Source organism: Anolis sagrei, chromosome 6 (genome assembly GCF_037176765.1).
Source record: "Anolis sagrei isolate rAnoSag1 chromosome 6, rAnoSag1.mat, whole genome shotgun sequence".
NCBI classification, from domain to species: domain Eukaryota; kingdom Metazoa; phylum Chordata; class Lepidosauria; order Squamata; family Dactyloidae; genus Anolis; species Anolis sagrei.
In genome coordinates, this window is record NC_090026.1 from 27,906,561 (window position 1) to 27,925,672 (window position 19,112).

The following is a 19,112-nucleotide window of genomic DNA, read 5'->3' on the forward strand; positions in this document are numbered from 1 at the left end:
GAGTGATACGACGATCATCCTGAATCAATCTGTCAGTCTTTTGCTTGTGAAACTCGGTGGTTGCTATCACAGGACATCCAACTCTTTGTTATGTAAGTCATATGTTCCCACCTCAACATCTTTTTAAACTTACTCGCCCAATGATGCACAGTACTCACATCAACACAATCACCATCAACAGCTTTCATTCTCTGATGAACCTCCTTTGGGGTGATACCTTCTGCTGTCAAGAATTCAATAACCGCACGTTGCTTAAGTTGCATTGACCGACTGTCTGCGCAGGGTTCTATACTTTAACAACACAAGCATTCAATGCTAAGACTTCCTGCCAAAATGGAACTGTAGAGGAGAGTCTACTGAACAAGCCAGTACCTGGCGCATACCAGTACTGCCATCTGTTGAGGAGTTACGAAGGTGGAGGCATTACTTTTCATTCAACCCTCGTAAGAAAATCTGAATGGAGAAAAATAACTGCTTGCACTGGCGGCTGCTAGGATGGATATTTGAGCATCGCCTCACTATGTTTTGGAAATAAATAGAAAGATTCCCCCCACCCACCCACACAGTGGCTGAAAAAGATCTCACATATTGAAACATGCCCACGATAAAGAACAAACCATGCCGCTCTTTTCTTTGTATGCCCCCAAATCACTGTTCCCCCAAAGTTGTTCCTCCTCCTCTTCTCACTCAGAAAAGAACATTTGGAATTATTTCTCAATACTGACAAATGGTGGATTGGGGGCTACCACATTTACGTTTCCAAATGCTGCAATGGATGGGTTCTCAGAAGACTTGCAGGATCAAATATTTCAAAATGTCAAATGAGATGAAGAAGAGAATTATCACAGTGGAGGAAGAAACAACTGACATTAGATGTATTCTCTAGTTCCTGGGAGTATGGCCCTAAAATGCAGGTGTTAGTCCCAAATAGATTACACTCATTGAATCAGTGGAATCTACTGGATTCCACTGTTTGTGTTAATTTAATTTAATTTCCTGGTCTCATAAGTGGATTTGAGGTGCAATTGTTAAGGTGCTCAAAATGTCACTGTAGTTCAACTCCCAACATTGACAGTGCTGGGTGGAGATGATGGGAGTTGATGTCCCAACAAAAAGCCTGCACAGTTCCCAATCTGGATTAAGGCATATATTGTCTTCTCTGTAACGATGTGTTGTCAAAGGTTTTCATGGCCAGAATCACTGGGTTACTGTGAGTTTTCCGGGCTGTATGGCCATGTTCCAGAAGCATTTTCTACTGATGTTTTGCCCACATCTAAAAAGAGTCTAAAAACATGGCTCTTCAGACAGGCCTTTGATCCTGAGTAATTAATGGCCAATGTGATGAATCATTGATAATACTGGTCCACACTTTGATTAATTTTTATGACAGATAGCCGGCTGACAGATCCCACTGCTTTCAAAGAATTTTATAATTTCAATTTTTTATAATTTTATTAATGAGATTTCTATGCACTGTTATTATAGTTATGTCATTGTATTTATACGTATGTATTGTTGTCTGCATGTGGCACTTGGAATGCTTCTGTGAGCCGCACTGAGTCCCTTTGTGGAGTTGGTGGCGGAGTACAAATAAAGATTATTATTATTATTATTATTATTATTATTATTATTATCTTAGAGGTTGTGAGGTCTGTTGGAAACAAGGCAAGTGGGGTTTATATATCTCTAGAATGTCCAGGGTGGGAGAAAAAACTTTTGTCTGATTGTGGCAAGTGTGAATGTTGGAATTGGTCACTTCAATTAGCATTGAATGGCCTTGCAGCTTCAAAGCCTGGCTGCTTCCTGCCTGGGGGAATCCTTTGTTGTGCCTTGTTAGCTGGGAATGATTGTTTCCTGTCTGGAATTCCTCTGTTTTCTGAGTGTTGTTCTTTGTTTACTGTCCTGTTTTTAGAGGTTTTTTAATACTGGTAGCCAGATTTTGTTCATTTTCATGGTTTCCTTCTTTCTGTTGAAATTGTCCACATGCTTGTGGATTTCAGTGGTTTCTCTGTGTAGTCTGACATGGTGGTTGTTAGAGTGGTCCAGCATTTCTGTGTTCTCACATAATATGCTGTGTCCAGGCTGGTTCATCAGGTGTCCTGCTGTAACTGCTTTCTGGGGATCATCACCTTTGATGTTCTAGTATGTACAGCCATTTTCTAAACGGTAGCATGAACCTGCAACAAAAGAGCCTGTGATGGATATATTTTGGGAATACAAGCATGGCTGTTGAACGACTCTTGTTTGCGCTCATGCTTGTTTTTGCAAATTGTAGCGTATCTGCTTCAGCCCTGGAGGCAGCTGGCTCACTCGCACACTTTTTCTCATGCTCCCTCTGCCCGCCGTTGTCCCCATGCGGGCTGGCAGAAGGCTGGGCTGGCGCCAGCCTTGTTTGCACTGGGTTCCCTAATGTGATGTGGCAGGGAGCATCTGGAAGCCTGGCATTGATGGGGTCCTCCTGCCAGTGCTTTGACCCTAGTTATGGGGTGGCAGGGGGAGGGAGAAGGGATTTTCCAAAGCTATGCACAGGCCAGACAAAGGCTCTGATCTTTCAGAAAGCCAAGCCCTGGGAGTGCGTCCATCAACCCAGTGCCATTTGAATATCCTTGGGGGCCATCTCTAAGAAGTCCTCATTTCTCTCTTGTGTATGGGTTGGAAAATATAACTGAAAACATAAGAGGTAATGTCAAAGAGAGTCCAAATGTGTATCCAATTTATATGTGCCAGCTAGAGGGCCAGGGATTTATAGCATTGACTGGGATTTGAGAGGTCTAGTTTCTGGTCCCTACAGTTGACACTCTTGGAGCAAACCTTTGTGGCGTCATGTAAGATAAACCACGTGTAGTTCACGTTTGACCAGCCCACATGCTGCTTTGCCAGAGAAAGAAAATATGCCATGCAGGTGAACAGTAAAGGAACAAGTAGTTTACTCTTTTGGTTCAGAACAACATATGTACAATGTGATCAGTTGCATCAACTCACATAATGTCCTTTTATGAGAGTTTTAATTTTTTTCTGTCCATGTGGATAAACTCCTTCAGCAGCTCGTGAAGTGAGAGCACACTCCAAACTCTGTCTCTCTTGTTCTGTTTCACTCTGCTTCATCTCTCTCTACAGCTGCATAGCTCAAGCCTGAACAAAAATGTAACAGTATCCAAAAGTCCCAGGCTCAGCCTGCTCCCTGGGCATTGCCCAACCAGTCAGCTTCATGCATTTTATTTTACAGTTGACACACACACTCACCGATTTCTTGCATGCTCCAACAACCTTTGCTTAGTATTTGAATGCACTGCCACTCAGGTTTCATTGCCTTGTTTGCTCTACATCATGGTTTGGGTTTTTTGTTGTTGTGAGGATCAAGTTTTTTATGTGCTTTCAAGCCAACTTTTGATGTGTATTGATACAGTCATACATGAATTGACACACATTCAAAAGTGACAATAATTTTGAAATATAAACAGACAATTTCCCTATATTTAGAAAGATTGCATGAGCTGTGTGCCGAGATCAGCTCAATCTGCTTCTATTCAGGTGTTCACTGTTGATGGGAAGTTGTAGCTGTTTTCCCTTTTAATTGTCCATTAGTTTTTAATCTAATCTTCAGGCAGAGGACTGTCAAACTATGAAGCAGGGCACATGGCAATTCCACTGCCCGGGGTCCTTTTCTTCTTCCAGTTGCGTAATAGAATTGACACTCCCACTCCCATCCCAATCCTACCAGCTAGCAAGATAATTTATGAAGAACTTGCCATTGTGGGTGTTGCACTTAGAGAACAATTCCAGCATATAACCACATTCCCATCCCAAGAAGGCTCTTGCTGTCATCCATGGCTAAGTTTAACAATTACTTCTGGGGTTGGTAATAATCTAAAGATTGAGTAGGGAGGATGTTTGGCTATAAGGAGGGAAGGCAGAAAAGGTAGGTGTCAACTAATTGTTCTGCCAAGTAGGAGGCAATCCATATGCAAAATATGCTTAATAATAATAATAATTTTCAATAATAATAATAATAATAATAATAACAACAACAATAATAATTTTATTTCTAGACCACCCCCTCTCCCCAAAGAGACTCAGGACGGTTTACACACAAAAAAAACTTGTGTGCCAGCTGCACCCATACCTTGGGAAGTCAGACTTAGCCATGGTCCACAGTCCACAGTCTCATTACATCCAGGATAGACTACTGCAACAAACTCTGCTTTGAAGGCTGTTCCGAAGCTTCAAATAGCCCAGTGAGAGGCAGTCAGGTTACTAACTGGGGCTGCATACAGGGAGCACACAACTCACATGTTACGTCAGCTCCACTGGCCTGCCTGTTAGCTACCGTGCACAATTCAAAGTGCTGGCTTTGGCCTATAAACTCTTAAACGGCCCCGGCCCAGTTTACCTGTCTGAACACATCTCCTTTTACGAACCACCATGAAGACTAAGTCTTCTGGGGAGGCCCTGCTCTTGGTCTCGCCACCGTCACAGGCGCGTTTGGCATGGATGAGAGACAGAGCCTTCTCAGTGATTGCCCCCTGGCTATGGAACTCCCTTCCTGACAATATTAGATCAGCCCCTCCCTCCTGTCTTTCAGAAGGATGGTGAAGATCTGGCTGTGGCACCAAGCCATGGGGCAGTGCAATGAGATAATAATAGAATGATGTCCAAAGATAGTTTTTAAGCAACTGATTTTAAAATGGATATAAGTGATTTTAATGTTTTTGTAAATTTATGGTTTTATGTCCCGGGATTGAATGTTTAACTTTATATATGTTGTGTTCCACCCTGAGTCCCCTGCGAAGTGAGAAGGTGGGAGGAATATAAATGTTTCAAATAAATAAATAAATAGAAAAGGCCTATTCAATGCCTCAGGTGTGTACAAACATATCATAATAATACACAATAAAGCAACAGTAATAAAAGCAACAGTAATAAAAGTGAGCTTACGACGAAGAATTAAGCATTGTGATGAAAAATAAAACAAAACAATCCAATAAAACATAGTTACATAGTTAACTTAAAAATATGTAAACATTAGAACAAATACCCTAAAAGCAATATAAAGTACAGTTACATTAAAAATGACTGACACCGGTGTTCATTTGAAATGTAACGTGGCAGCCATATACTACAAGTGAGACTAGCCAGCATTCCAAGTAGTTAAAGTGTCTTACTTCTCCTCCTCTCCATATGCTAAAGTGCATAGGTGTGTTTTTAGAAGTTTCTTAAAGGAAAGGAGGGTGGGGGCCATTTTTACTTCTTTAGGGAGGGAGTTCCAGAGACAGTAAGCGATCACGGAGAAGTTTATTTATTTATTTATTATTTGAACTTATATACCACCACTCCCCTGGGGCTCGGAGCGGCTTGCAAGAACGGCTAAAATTGAACACAATTTAAAACAATTTAAAAACAATCAGAGATCAAAGGCCCGTCGAAATAGATATGTCTTACATGCCCTGCAGAAAGCTGTTAAATCCCGCAAGGCACGGACTTCAGGTGGCAAAGTATTCCAGAGTGATGGTGCCACTGCTGTGAAGGCTCTGCATCTGGTTGCTGTTAGACGCAAGGTCTTGACACTGGGAATTTCCAATAGATCTTGGTCCTCAGAACGGAGGGATCTCTGGGGTTGGTAGGGGGTGAGGCGGTCCCTCAGATACATTGGCCCCAGACCATGCAAGGCCTTAAAGGTGAGTACCATCACTTTGAAAGCGATCCGGTGCTCAATTGGTAACCAATGCAGCTGTAGTAAGACTGGGGTTATGTGGCATCTCATCGGAATTCCTGCAAGAAGCCGAGCAGCTGCGTTTTGTACCAGCTTGAGCTTCCGGATCATCGACAGAGGAAGGCCAATGTAGAGGGTGTTACAGTAGTCCAGTCTTGAGATGACTGTAGCCTGGATCACCGTAGCTAGGTCGTCCCTGGACAGGTAGGGGGCCAGCCGTCTAGCCTGCCGCAGATGAAAAAAGGCGGTTCTGCTAACAGCGGAGACTTGGGCCTCCATCGTCAGCAGAGGGTCCAGTCTCTCGTTCTCACCAAACGAGCTTGAGACAGGGGTGGGACCGAGAGGAGGGCCTCCTCCATTGACTGCCGTGCACGGGATGGTCTGAATAGGGAGATGCGATTAGACAAATAGCCTGAACCCAAACTGTTTAGGGCTTTCTAGGTAATGATCAGCATTTTGTATAGCCCAGAAATGGACTGGCAGCCAGCAATTCATACAGAATTAACAACAGCTTGGGATAGCAGAACAAAAGTCATGGACCACTACTGGTCCTGAGCCACTGACTCTCAATCCCTGATTAATTTCCAGGAATGAAATAAGAAATTGCACTGAAGGGGAACTAATATAGTGCTAGTTCCCCCTTTAACTAGACTAAGACGCAATGGCTTATTTATTTATTTACCTTATTTATATCCCACCTTTCTCTACCCCAAGGGGACTCAAGGCAGCTTATATATGGCACCTACACAGTGCCTTAGGACATACAAACATTAACTTAAAATAAATTGGATTAAAATTAATACATATCAAACATAATTAATTTTTTTTGTCATGTCAGGAGCGACTTGAGAAACTGCAGGTCACTTCTGGTGTGAGAGAATTGGCCGTCTGCAAGGACGTTGCCCAGGGGATGGCCGGATATTTTGATGTTTTGTCATCCTTGTGGGAGGCTTCTCTCATGTCCCCGCATGAGGAGATGGAGCTGATAGAGGGAGCTCATTCGCACTCTCCCCGGATTCGAACCTGTGACCTGTCGGTGTTCAGTCCTGCCAGCACAGGGGTTTAACTCGCTGCGCCACCAGGGGCTACCTAATTAAAATACATTCCAATATTAAAAACACATCATCCAGGAATCAAAGTCTAAGGCTGTTCCTTAATCAATTGCACATATTCCAGATTAAGATTATTGCACTGTGCTATTTTTTGAAAGCCTGCTCCCAGAGCCAGGTTTTTACTCTCCTTCTAAAGACTAGGAGGGGGGGAGGGAGCTGATCTAATATCACTAGGGAGGAGTTCCACAGCCAAGGGGCCACCACAGAGAAAGCCCTGTCTCTTGTCCCCACCAATCATGCTTGTGAAGAAGGTAGGACCGAGAACAGGGTCTCCGCAGACAATCTTAATCTCCATGGTAGTTCATAGGGGGAGATACATATGGACAAATAAACTGGGCTGGAATTGTTTAGGGCTTTATAGACTAAAGCCATCGCTTTGAATTGTGCTTGGTAGCAGACTGGCAGCCAGTGGAGCTGACATAACAGGGGGTTGTATGCTCCATGTACCCCGCTTGGCTGCCACCCGTTGGACCAATTGAGCTTCCAAACAGCCTTCAAAGGCAACCCCACATAGAGTGCATTGCAGTAATCTATATGGGGTGTAACCATATACGGGCCTTTTCGGTGGTGGCCCCTCGACACTGGAACTCACTCCCTAAAGACATCAGACAGGCTCCAACTCTGGCAGTCTTCAGGAGGAGCTTGAAGACATGGCTGTTCCAGTGTGCCTTCCTTGAATAATGATTCCATAGCACTTTGTCCTCTAAAGCACTTTACATTTCTTTAAGTCTGCTCGTATGCCCTTCCACAAACACAAGTATCACCTTTCGTTCATGTCCCAGCATTATTTCCAATTTTAACTCTACATTTGGCCTTCCCACTGTTTTTAATTATGTGTTGTTTTATTGATAATGTTGTGTATTTTATTGTCTATGTTTTTTAATTGCTTGTATTGTTGTTATTATTGCTTGTATTGTTGTGTTTGGGCTCGGCCTCATGTAAGCCGCACCGAGTCCCTTGGGGAGAGGGTAGCGGGGTACAAATAAAGTGTTGTTATTATTATTATTATTATTATTATTATTATTATTAACCAGAGCATGGACCACCATTGCCATGTCTGACTCAGGAGGCATGATCACACTGTTACATTAATGAAATATATTGCTGTTACTACTATTATTATATATTTAGTAGACTTCTGGGCACCACAATTCAAGAGAGATATTGACAAGCTGGAATGTGTCCAGAGGAGGGCGACTAAAATGATCAAGGGTCTGGAGAACAAGCCCTATGAGGAGCAGCTTAAGGAGCTGGGCATGTTTAGCCTGAAGAAGAGAAGGCTGAGAGGAGATATGATAGCCATGTATAAATATGTGAGAGGAAGCCACAGGGAGGAGGGAGCAAGCTTGTTTTCTGCTTCCTTGGAGACTAGGACGCAGAACAATGGCTTCAAACTACAAGAGAGGAGATTCCATCTGAACACGAGGAAGAACTTCCTGACTGTGAGAGCCGTTCAGCAGTGGAACTCTCTGCCCCAGAGTGTGGTGGAGGCTCCTTCTTTGGAAGCTTTTAAACAGAGGCTGGATGGCCATCTGTCAGGGGTGATTTGAATGCAACATTCCTGCTTCTTGGCAGGGGGTTGGACTGGATGGCCCATGAGGTCTCTTCCAACTCTTTGATTCTATGATTCTATGATTCAAGATAGTTCAGGACTTGTTATTTTTAATGCAAGGGTTTTCCTAAAAAGGAAGTGGGAGGGGTGTTATTCAGAGCAATCTATCTAGAAGAGCAAGGAAGCAAGAAATTAATATGGAGTAGCCAAGGATGGGGAGCACTGATATCAAAGTGATATTACTAAAGATGATATTACTAAAGAAGTCTAGACAATCTGAAGCAGAGGGTAGTTCAGACTGAAAGCCTCTGGGATCAAGCCAATCTGTAGCAAAGGAGAGGCCAAATTGAAAATCAGAGACGAGAGAACTAAAGCTATAAAGACTGTTTCTTGCGGTGGGGACACTGTTAGAATTTCTTCTCCTCCTTCACCCTCCACGTTAAAATGCTAATAACAGATCTCTGCATTTGAAGAGAATGTTTGTACAGGTGATACAAAGAGGAAGGAACACTGGTATAGGTAGGGGAGAGAAAAAAGCAAATATTTCTGAGCATGGTGATGGAGAACAGACCAGCGGGGAGGCAGGGAGTTAAAGATCAGGGAGATATATGTTTGTGCCAGGTATATGTATGCGAGGGAGACAGACATAAAGAGAGTGCAATTACAGTGCCAGTCAGGAGGGAGAGATGTGCCGTGCCATCACGCAGCCCTTCATACTTGTTATTCTGGGCGGGAGCTAATGCTGGTGACTCCAACAGGGATGCAGTGATACCAGCGGAAGGAGCTGCAGCAGTCTTTAGGAGGAGGGGAAGCTCTGAACCTGTGTCTCCTCTATTCCCCTGACGCTCCCATGACTTGCTTTTTCTCCTGAGGAAAAGGAGAGCCTCATGACCAGCCGTGGAGAGTCACCTCCCTTCGTAGGGGAAAAAATGGGGAAGGAGAGAGGGAGAAAATATGTACTCAATACATTTATAGCCTGCCTTTCCTCCAATGAGTTCAAGCCTGCATATTTGCCTCTCCTCTTCCCTGTGCAAGCTTTGGATGATGGGAAATGTAGTCTGATACCTGGTGAGCCACATGCTCCCGTGATGTATGGATTGCAGCGCGAGGAGTGGCTATTTGGGGTTTGTATTGTCGAAGGCTTTCATGGCTTTCATTGGATTGTTGTAAATTTTCCAGGATGTATGGCCATGTTCCAGAAGCATTCTCTCCTGATGTTTCACCTGCATCTATGGCAGGCATCCTCAGAGGTTGTGGGGTATTTGGGGTTTGCTTGTTTGTTTATTGTTTGCAGGAATGACATAGTTGAGAGGCCAAACTCACGGTCTCTGTTCCTTCTGATGAAGATGAGACCAGAAAATAGTATGGAAGGTAATGAAGTGCATTGGATCATTCTCTAATGTACCTTTGTATCTTTGCAGCTGCCCAAGTAACTCCGAAGAGTGGAAACTGGACAAGTTCAATATCTGGGTGAGCAATTTTGACACGGATTTCGATAACAGTCCTGCTCCCATCATGATGAAACCCCTGAAAGTTAGCCGAAGATTTGACAACTTCTTATCCAGGCATTGGAAAGCCATTCAGAACCACTGAACCTCTTTGGCAGGAGGACATATTCCGTCACGGCAAGCGATTCCCTCGGGATTTCAGCGGAGACCACCGCTGCTCTCATCCTGCCACCCCTGCTTTGCTACACATGGACCCAGCAATACCCTGGATGGCAGATTGGGTGCCCTACTTCCAACTCGCTGCTCCTCAAGTGCGGACTCAGATCCCCAGGGACTTGATGGTGGTATCATTCTACGCTCCTGCCTGGCATTGACCCAGACTGGTTGGCATCCTGGATCCAGCAATACAGAAGAAACCTGATAGCCATCCCTTGAACCAGTGTGTTGACCAGGTGAGACTGATTTGGTAGCAGAGGGGGAAGGCACAAAATAGGAACATTCTTTGTAAGTAAAGCAATCTCTGGCCTTCATAACAGAAGGAAATACCAGTTTTATTAAAGTTTCACTGTTATGATCAGGGAAGGTGGTGGCGCTGAAGCATTTACCTGCCCACATGTGTAACCAAAGATCTGAGAAGTAGTAATTGTTTCCATGGCATACCAGGACTGAACCTGTAACTAAGGATATATAATTGATGTGATTGTATATAATTTTATATTCTAATTTCCTTGGAGTGGGAACTGTTCGTTCTCTTGCTGTGGTGTGCTATAAAACACAACATAATAATATGTAAGTACAGTCAGCCCCCAGTATCCACGGATTCTGCATCCAGGGATTCAACCAGCCATGGTTCAAAAATATTTTTATATAAATCCAAAGGTAAAATATTCCATTTGCAATTTTGTATAAGGGATGCCATTTTAGTACACTATATGTGAGTATCTATGGATTTTGGTATCCATGGCTGTTCTGGAACAAAACCCCAGAGGATCCTGAGGGGCCATGCATCCCTTTCTTCCAGTTTTTTTGTCAACATATGATGCAAACTTGCCTTTATTTTTTTCTTCCCCAGTCAGTATGGGCAGTCCTTAATCCGCAGTCAATATGGGTGGCTTTTAATCTCTTGGGTCCAAATACAAATGCACAGAGATCCCAACTGCATTGTGCTATTAGAAATGCTGCAAAACCTTTCCTATCTCTGAAAGTAAGACTGCCTAGACACCATTGTCATTAAAACTATATGAAAAACTTCACAGATCTTCAATTATAGGGAAAAGTGTGGATAATTCATTTTGGAGGTCCCAACTCCCAGAATTCATTGAGTATGTAGCCATGCTACCTGTGGGATCCAGAGAGTTACCATTCAGAAAGGATTTTTTTTTTTTGGAGCTCTTCTTAGAGAGGTGGTCCATTTCCCTTCAATATGCTCAATTAACAGTCGAACCCATTCCTTATTTTAGTGCTTTTGGGATATGCGAGTCACAGTCATGCTGGCCAAATGACCTTGGAGGTGTCTACAGACAACACCGGCTCTTCAGCTTAGAAATGGAGATGAGCACCAACCCCCAGAGTCGAACACGACTGGACATAATGTCAGGGGAAGCCTTTACCTTTTTTTTTAACCTGTAAACTCAGAGACAAAACAAAGATGATTGAGGGCTTTTATACATGGACTAAAAATCATACTCACTTCACAAGTGCCACTATCCTGACATGGCATTCTTGATCATTCACTTGCATTACGGCTCATTAGTCTTGCATGTGGTTCATTAAAATCCTGTATTTTAACTTGCAGTTTCACATATAATCCAGATGTTTGGGGCATGTGGTTAGTTAGTGATGGATAGGACTGCTTGGTAGAAGATTATCATTCCCAGCAAAAAGTGGTTCTCTCCCAGGTTGATTTCAAAAGAAATTAAGAAGGTGTATATTTGCAGATACTTACATATTAAACAGAGCCACTGGAGGAATTGCTGAATAGCGAGTCAAAATTTCCATCTTGTTGACTGAGTAGATATTTCTGAGGTGGATTTTTGAGGATTTGATTGTCCATTAGCTTGATTAAACTATTGCGAATTTTGTGTCCTTCAGTGTGACTCTGTGGTCAACCTTCTCCAGTCATTCTTCAGGGCCTAGAGCAGGGGTCCTCAAACTACGGCCCAAGGGCCGGATACGGCCTTCCAAGGTCATCACTCAGGGTCAACCTAAGTCTGAAACGACTTGAAAGCCCACAACAACAATCCTATCTCATCAGCCAAAAGCAGGCCCACACTTCCCACTGAAATACTAATAAGTTTATATTTGTTAAAATTGTTCTTCATTTTAATTATTGTATTGTTTTATAAATGTTTTTTGCACTACAAATAAGATATGTGCAGTATGCATAGGAATTCATTCATGTTTTTTTCAAATTATAATCTGGCCCTCCAACACTTTGAGGGACTGTGACCTGGCCCTCTGTTTAAAAAGTTTGAGGACCCCTGTTTGAGGCCTAGAGATCCCTAGAAATAAAACTATGTAACAAAATTTGAAACATTTTCTATTCCTAGTTTTAAAGTGTTATTTTGTTTTATTGTACGGTACTTTGAAAATAGTTGTTACACTCCAGAAACTTTGTTTTGTGGCTACCGCAAACTATGTTGAATTGCTCAGTTCTTGTGGGTTTTTTCGGGCTATATGGCCATGTTCTAGAGGCATTTCTCCTGACGTTTCGCCTGCATCTATGGCAAGCATCCTCAGAGGTGAGGTCAGGAGAAATGCCTCTAGAACATGGCCATATAGCCCGAAAAAACCCACAAGAACTGAGTGATTCCGGCCATGAAAGCCTTCGACAATACATATGTTGAATTGGTTGAGACTATGTGATATTCATTGAAAAACTATAGCAAAATGTGCTGTAGGATGTCCCGCAAAAACAAAGTTTTTGTATTTTTATAGACTTTTATGATTTTTATGATTTTTATGCTAGAACCAATTAGGAAATGACATGTATAACACAGGAACAACAATCGTTACATAATGTAATCACTCTCTAGGAATCTCTAGGTTTTCCACTGTGATGTTATGGTTGGCTTCCAGTGGATATTGAACATAGAGTTGTACTGGAGAATATAGATAGTCTTTGAGGGATATTCCTTTGGATAAAAATATAGCAATTTCTTTATTTGCAGTTCTCCAATTTCATGGGGGTATTGTGCCCCAAATACCAGTGAATGTGGAGGGCTGACCATACTTTAGTTGGGACTAAATAATTAAATGTTGGCCCAATGTTGGCAGAGGAGTGTGTCCTTCATGTCTAAACCACTCGCTGCCTCCAGCCTCCTTTACAGATCCACCACCTCCCTCCCACCTTTTAGCACATTAAAATGGCTGACTAACAGATTTACTGTGGCATAAATTTTTGCGGACCAGAGGGCACTTCATCACAATTAATCTGCTGGGCTATTAAGGAGCTGCAGCAAGCGATGGCTCCTTTGTGTTTGCTTTGACAGACAAACACAGCTGCCCTTCTGGAAATATTTTTAGAACAGAATTAGGAATGAGGGGTTTTCAGAGCAACACTTGAGGGAGAGAGGGCTAGACAGGCGCCCTTCTTCATGATGAATCGGCTGGCCACACACCAAGCGCAAGCCACACGTTTGTCACTGTTGCAAAAGGTTGTTGGGTGTCAGTGCCCTTTCGCACTGCACAGGCATAATACTCTGATGCCACTTTAATTGCCATGGCTGTGTCTTAGGGATATGTAGTTTGGTGAAGTGCTGGAGCTCTCTGGTCAAGAATGCTAAAATCCAATTTAAGGGAAATCATAGTGCTACCACTATGTAGTATGAAAGGGCACATTCTGAGGAGCTCATGACATTGCACTATTTTTGCCAATCTGGTCTGTCTGTCTAGAACAGGCCTACACAACTTGACAGTTGTAAAGAGCTCACTAATATTAAAAGAAATCTTCTGCGAGCCATTCTGTGGTCTAGATATTATTATTATTATTATTATTATTATTATTATTATTATATTCCTTCTCCCTCCCTACCTTCCTGCCTGCAGTAAAAGGGCCGACCAGTGAAGAGGAAGCCCAGCCCTCTCCGTGGGTCACAGGGAAGCTCTTTGTGGGCCACATGTGGCTCATGGGCTGAATGTTGTTGTGCAGGCCTGATCTAGACCCAGAGTTGGAAGAGAGCCCCATCCACACACCCCCAGGACAGTATAATCAAAGCACTCCTGACAAATGGCCATCCCACCAGAAAAGGAGACTACTACACTCTGAGGCAGTATGTTCCACTGCCAAACTGCTCTTAATGTCAGGAAGTTCTTCCTAATATCTAGGTGGAATTTCCTTTCTTGCAGTTTGAATCCCTCACTCAGTGTCCAACAAGTTTACCCTCTCCTCGGTGTAACATTCTTTCAAATATTTAAGCATGGCTATCATCTCCCCTGTCAGTCTTCTTTTCTCCAACTAAACATGTGTTAATTCCAGGTGGGGTCCGTCCAAAGCAGAATGAGACTGTGACTTCCTTTGATCTTGACAATGTATGCCTATTGATACAGCCTAAAATCACATTGGCTTTTTGAGCTGCCGCATCACACCAGTGACTCATGTTCAGCTCCTGAACTACTAAGATAACTAGGTCTTTCTTCCATGTACTGTTTTCAAGTCAAGTGTCACCCACCCTATCTATCTGCATTTTATTTTTTTTCTGCCTTAATGCAGTACCAGCTATTTTTTTCTGTTGAAATTCATTTTGTTAGTTTTTGCCCAGCTTTCTATTCGTTTAAGGTTATTTTTAGATTCTGATTTTATCTTCTGGGATATTAGCTATCTCTCCCAATTTGGTGTCATCTGCAAATTTAATAAGCATATTTATTTATTTATTTATTTACAGTATTTGTATACCGCTTTTCTCACCCCGAGGAGGACTCAAAGCGGGGGACTCAAAAAATACCCTCTAGTCCATCATCCTGTCTGTCTATCAGCCTTTCTATATGTCTGTCTGTCTGTCTGTCTGTCTATCTATCTATCTATCTATCTATCTAATATGTCACCTTTCTCCTGAAGTGAAACCCAAGATGACTAGTGGGGACTGAAAAGATTAGCCATTCTTTTGTACCTTTATAAACATTATATATGTCCTTCTGTGGGAGTAAGAACCATTGTTCCCATAGAACAGTGGTTCTCAACCTGTGGGTCCCCAGTTGTTTTGGACTACAATTCCCAGAAATCCCAGCTACTTTACCAGCTGTTAGGACTTCTGGGAGTTGAAGGCTAAAATATCTGAGGACCCACTGGTTGAGAATCACCACAATAGAGAAATCTTGCTCTTGTCCTTGAAGAGGCCCTTTTCCATACCGATGACAAATTGGGGCATAGTCAGAAGGCATATTGAGGTCGAAAAGGCATGGCTTGCAGGCACAATCTTTTTCCACTTTGAGTACGAAGGCATTCAAATAATGGGTGTTAAAATCTCAGCTAATACATTCCCTCAAAATGGTGTGAGAGTAGCATTTGCAGAGAGAGAATAAGCATTCCCAGCTCATGTCTGCAAATGCTTCTCCTTACAAGAATCTACAGAGTCCCCGGGGACACAGTGGGTTACACTGCTGAGCTACTGAACCTGAATTTGCAGGTTCAAATCCAGGGAGTGGCATGAGCTCCCGCTGTTAGCCCCAGCTTCTGCCAACCTAGCAGTTTGAAAACATGCTAATGTGAGTAGATCAATAAGTACCGCTTTTATTGGGAAAGGAAAGGCGCTCCATACAGTCATTCCAGCCATATGACCTTGGAGGTGTCTATGGACAACGCCGGCTTAAAAATGGAGATGAGCACCAACCCCAGAGTTAGGCACGACTAGACTTAATGCCAGGGGAAAACCTTTACCTCTGCCTTGTATTGCATATCTTGGCGTTACATTTGGGCAAGTTGACAACCTCATTCATCCCATGCAAGTTATACTTCTCCCCTTATATTGCTCTTCATTCTACAGTGGAATATTTCATGCTTTAATTGGTCACGGACCAGAGGCCCTTCCTATCGGTACAGCTTTAAATGTATTGTTGTTATGTGCCTTCAAGGTGACTAATCTATTTGGGAAAGATGTGCCATTATCCTCTTATGCTCAAAGACTATCACTTGCCCAAAATCAACCTGTGAGTTTCCATTGCTGAGCGTGAATTCAAATCCTGGCCTTCTAGTCTAACACCCATGCTAGTTTTTGTATAAATTCAGTAACTTAATAAATGCCTAAGCAACGTAGTTGTGTTGTTTTTATAGTCTTGCCTTACCTTTATTTTGTCCCTGTCCTTTCCTGTCTGGTTTGCTATTTTCTGCCTAGAATAAACTAAACATAGTCTGACAGCATTCAGCGCTTCTGTCAGGGTTACCGGAGGGAAGTGTTTTCGTTCTACAATGTCCTGCTTCACACAGTGTTTAAATTCAGGATAAATACCCCATATGTCCCTTACCTTCCTCCCTTTTGTGTAATCTCTGACTCAAAAGGAGATACAGAAATTTTATTTGGGGGGGGGGGGGCTGCATCAGAAGAGCATGTGGTGTTTATTCTGAAAATTCTGGGGAGGCAAATTTTCCTATCATCCCCAATACTCTAGGACACAAGTACTCATTTACAATACATGTACAGTGTGCCCATGGATCTTCTGTGGATAATGAAATCTGTGAATACTCAAGTTCTATTACTTAGAATACTTAAAATTACAAAACCAATTATTTATTTATTTATCGTGTCATCAGCAACCATTGTATTACAATTCTAACAGAGCAAAACAAACACAGAGATTAAAAAGAAAAGGAAAAAAGAAAAAAAAGAAAAAAACCACACAGATTTTGTAAATTTGGTATTTGGTTAAATGTCCTTTGACCAGTATCTGGCCACTTGGAGTGCCTCTGGGGTTGCTGCAAGAAGGTCCTCCATTGTGCATGTGGCAGGGCTCAGGGTGCATTGCAGCAGGTGGTCAGTGGTTTGTTCTTCTCCGCACTCGCATGCTGAGGATTCCACCCTGTAGCCCCATTTCTTAAGATTGGCTCTGCATCTCGTGGTGCCAGAGCGCAATCTGTTCAGCGCCTTCCAAGTTGCCCAGTCTTCTGAGTGCCCAGGGGGGAGTCTCTCATCTGGTATCACCCATGAATTGAGGTGCTGGGTTTGGGCCTGCCACTTTTGGACTCTCGCTTGCTGGGGTGTTCCAGCGAGTGTCTCTGTAGATCTAAGAAAACTATGTCTTGATTTAAGTCGTTGACGTGCTGGCTGATACCCAAACAAGGGATGAGCTGGAGATGTCTCTGCCTTGGTCCTTTCACTATTGGCTGCTACTTCCCGGCGGATGTCAGGTGGTGCAATACCGGCTAAGCAGTGTAATTTCTCCAGTGGTGTGGGGCGCAGACACCCCGTGATAATGCGGCATGTCTCATTAAGAGCCACATCCACTGTTTTAGTGTGATGAGATGTGTTCCACACTGGGCATGCATACTCAGCAGTAGAGTAGCATAGCGCAAGGGCAGATGTCTTCACTGTGTCTGGTTGTGATCCCCAGGTTGTGCCAGTCAGCTTTCGTATGATGTTGTTTCTAGCGCCCACTTTTTGTTTGATGTTCAGGCAGTGCTTCTTGTAGGTCAGAGCACGGTCCAAAATGACTCCCAGGTATTTGGGTGCGCTGCAATGCTCCAGTGGGATTCCTTCCCAGGTAATCCTCAGAGCTCGGGATGCTTGTCTGTTCTTAAGGTGAAAGGCGCATGTCTGTGTTTTAGATGGATTAGGGATCAGCTGGTTTTCCCTGTAATAGGCAGTAAGAGCACCTAGAGCTTCGGAGAGCTTCTGTTCTACCATCTCAAAGCTCCCTGCTTGAGCAGTAATGGCACGATCATCAGCATAGATGAAACTCTCTGTCCCTTCTGGCAGTGGCTGGTCATTTGTGTAGATGTTGAACATGGATGGAGCAAGCACGCTCCCCTGAGGCAGGCCGTTCTTCTGTTTCCGCCATCTGCTTCTCTGGCCCTGGAACTCAACAAAAAAGCTCCTGTTTTGTAGCAGGTTTCCTATGAGGCGGGTGAGGTGGTAGTCCTTTGTGATATTATACATTTTTCTCAGGAGGAGGCGGTGGTTCACAGTATCATAGGCTGCTGACAAGTCTATGAAGACAGCTCCTGTGATCTGTTGCCTTTCAAAGCCATCTTCTATGTGCTGGGTCAGGTTCAGCACTTGCGATGTGCAGCTTTTGCCTTTTCTGAAGCCAGCTTGCTGTGGGATCAGACAGGGGTCTATATTTTCCATAATTCTATGCAAAATAAGTCTCTCCAGAACTTTGTAGAGGTGGCACAACAGGGAGATTGGTCTGTAGCTTTTTGGGTCATTACGGTCTTTGCCTGGCTTCAAGATGGCGATGACTCTTGCTTTCCTCCAGATTTTGGGGATCTGACAGGATGCAGTGCAGTTGTTCATCAGCTCCAGCAGCCAGCGCCTTGCTTTTGGACCAAAGTTCTTGATTTGTTCCATCCGTAGATCATCCAAGCCAGCTGCTTTGCCATTCTTACATTTGTTGAGAGCCATGTCCAATTCAGTAGATGTAAAGGGTTCATGGAGGTTGTTGTTCTCAATCTCTGGTTGTCTGGCTATTGGTTTCTTTCCTACTTTGGTGGCAAGGTTGGGTTTCCCATTCTTCAAGAGTTGGTGTGCTATCTGATCTGCCTTTATGTTGGCATGGGTATTAGTTTGTGAGGGATCGTTGCTCAGCCGTCTCAGCAGCCGTCTCAGCAGCAGCAACCAATTATTAAAAATATTGTATTGTTGAAGGCTTTCATGGCCGGAATCACTGGGTTGTTGTAGGTTTTTTGGGCTATATGGCCATGTTATGGAGGCATTTTCTCCTGACGTTTTGCCTGCATCTATGGCAAGCATCCTCAGAGGTAGTGAGGTCTGTTGGAACTAGGGAAAAAAGGGTTTATATATCTGTGGAATGACCAGGGTAGGACAAAGGACTCTTGTCTGCTGGAGCTAGGTGTGAATGTTTCAGCTGACCACCTTGATTAGCATTTGATGGCTTGGGGGAATCTTTTGTTGAGAGGTGATTAGATGTGCCTGATTGTTTACTCTCTGTTGTTTTGCTGTTGTAATTTTAGAGTTTTTTTTAATGTTGGTAGCCAGATTTTGTTCATTTTCATGGTTTCCTCCTTTCTGTGGAAATTGTCCACATGCTTGTGGATTTCAGTGGCTTCTCTGTGTAGTCTGACATGGTGGTTGTGAGAGTGGTCCAGCATTAAAAATATTATTTTCAAGACATAAATA

General features: G+C 43.2%; 1 protein-coding gene across 2 annotated transcripts in view; it reads left to right on the plus strand.

Moving 5' to 3' along the window:
* The window catches only part of SYT3 (synaptotagmin 3), a 92,984-nt gene that overhangs the window by 27,140 nt on the left and 46,732 nt on the right, over nucleotides 1-19,112 (plus strand). Inside the window, exons 1-2 of one of the 2 annotated variants that reach the window (XM_060780709.2) lie at nucleotides 9,116-9,498; nucleotides 9,796-10,274. The gene's annotated coding sequence lies outside the window, so the exon portion shown is untranslated. Of the gene's footprint in view, nucleotides 1-9,115; nucleotides 9,499-9,795; nucleotides 10,275-19,112 lie in introns of those variants that run through there. The other variant, XM_060780708.2, reaches the window with a different exon arrangement.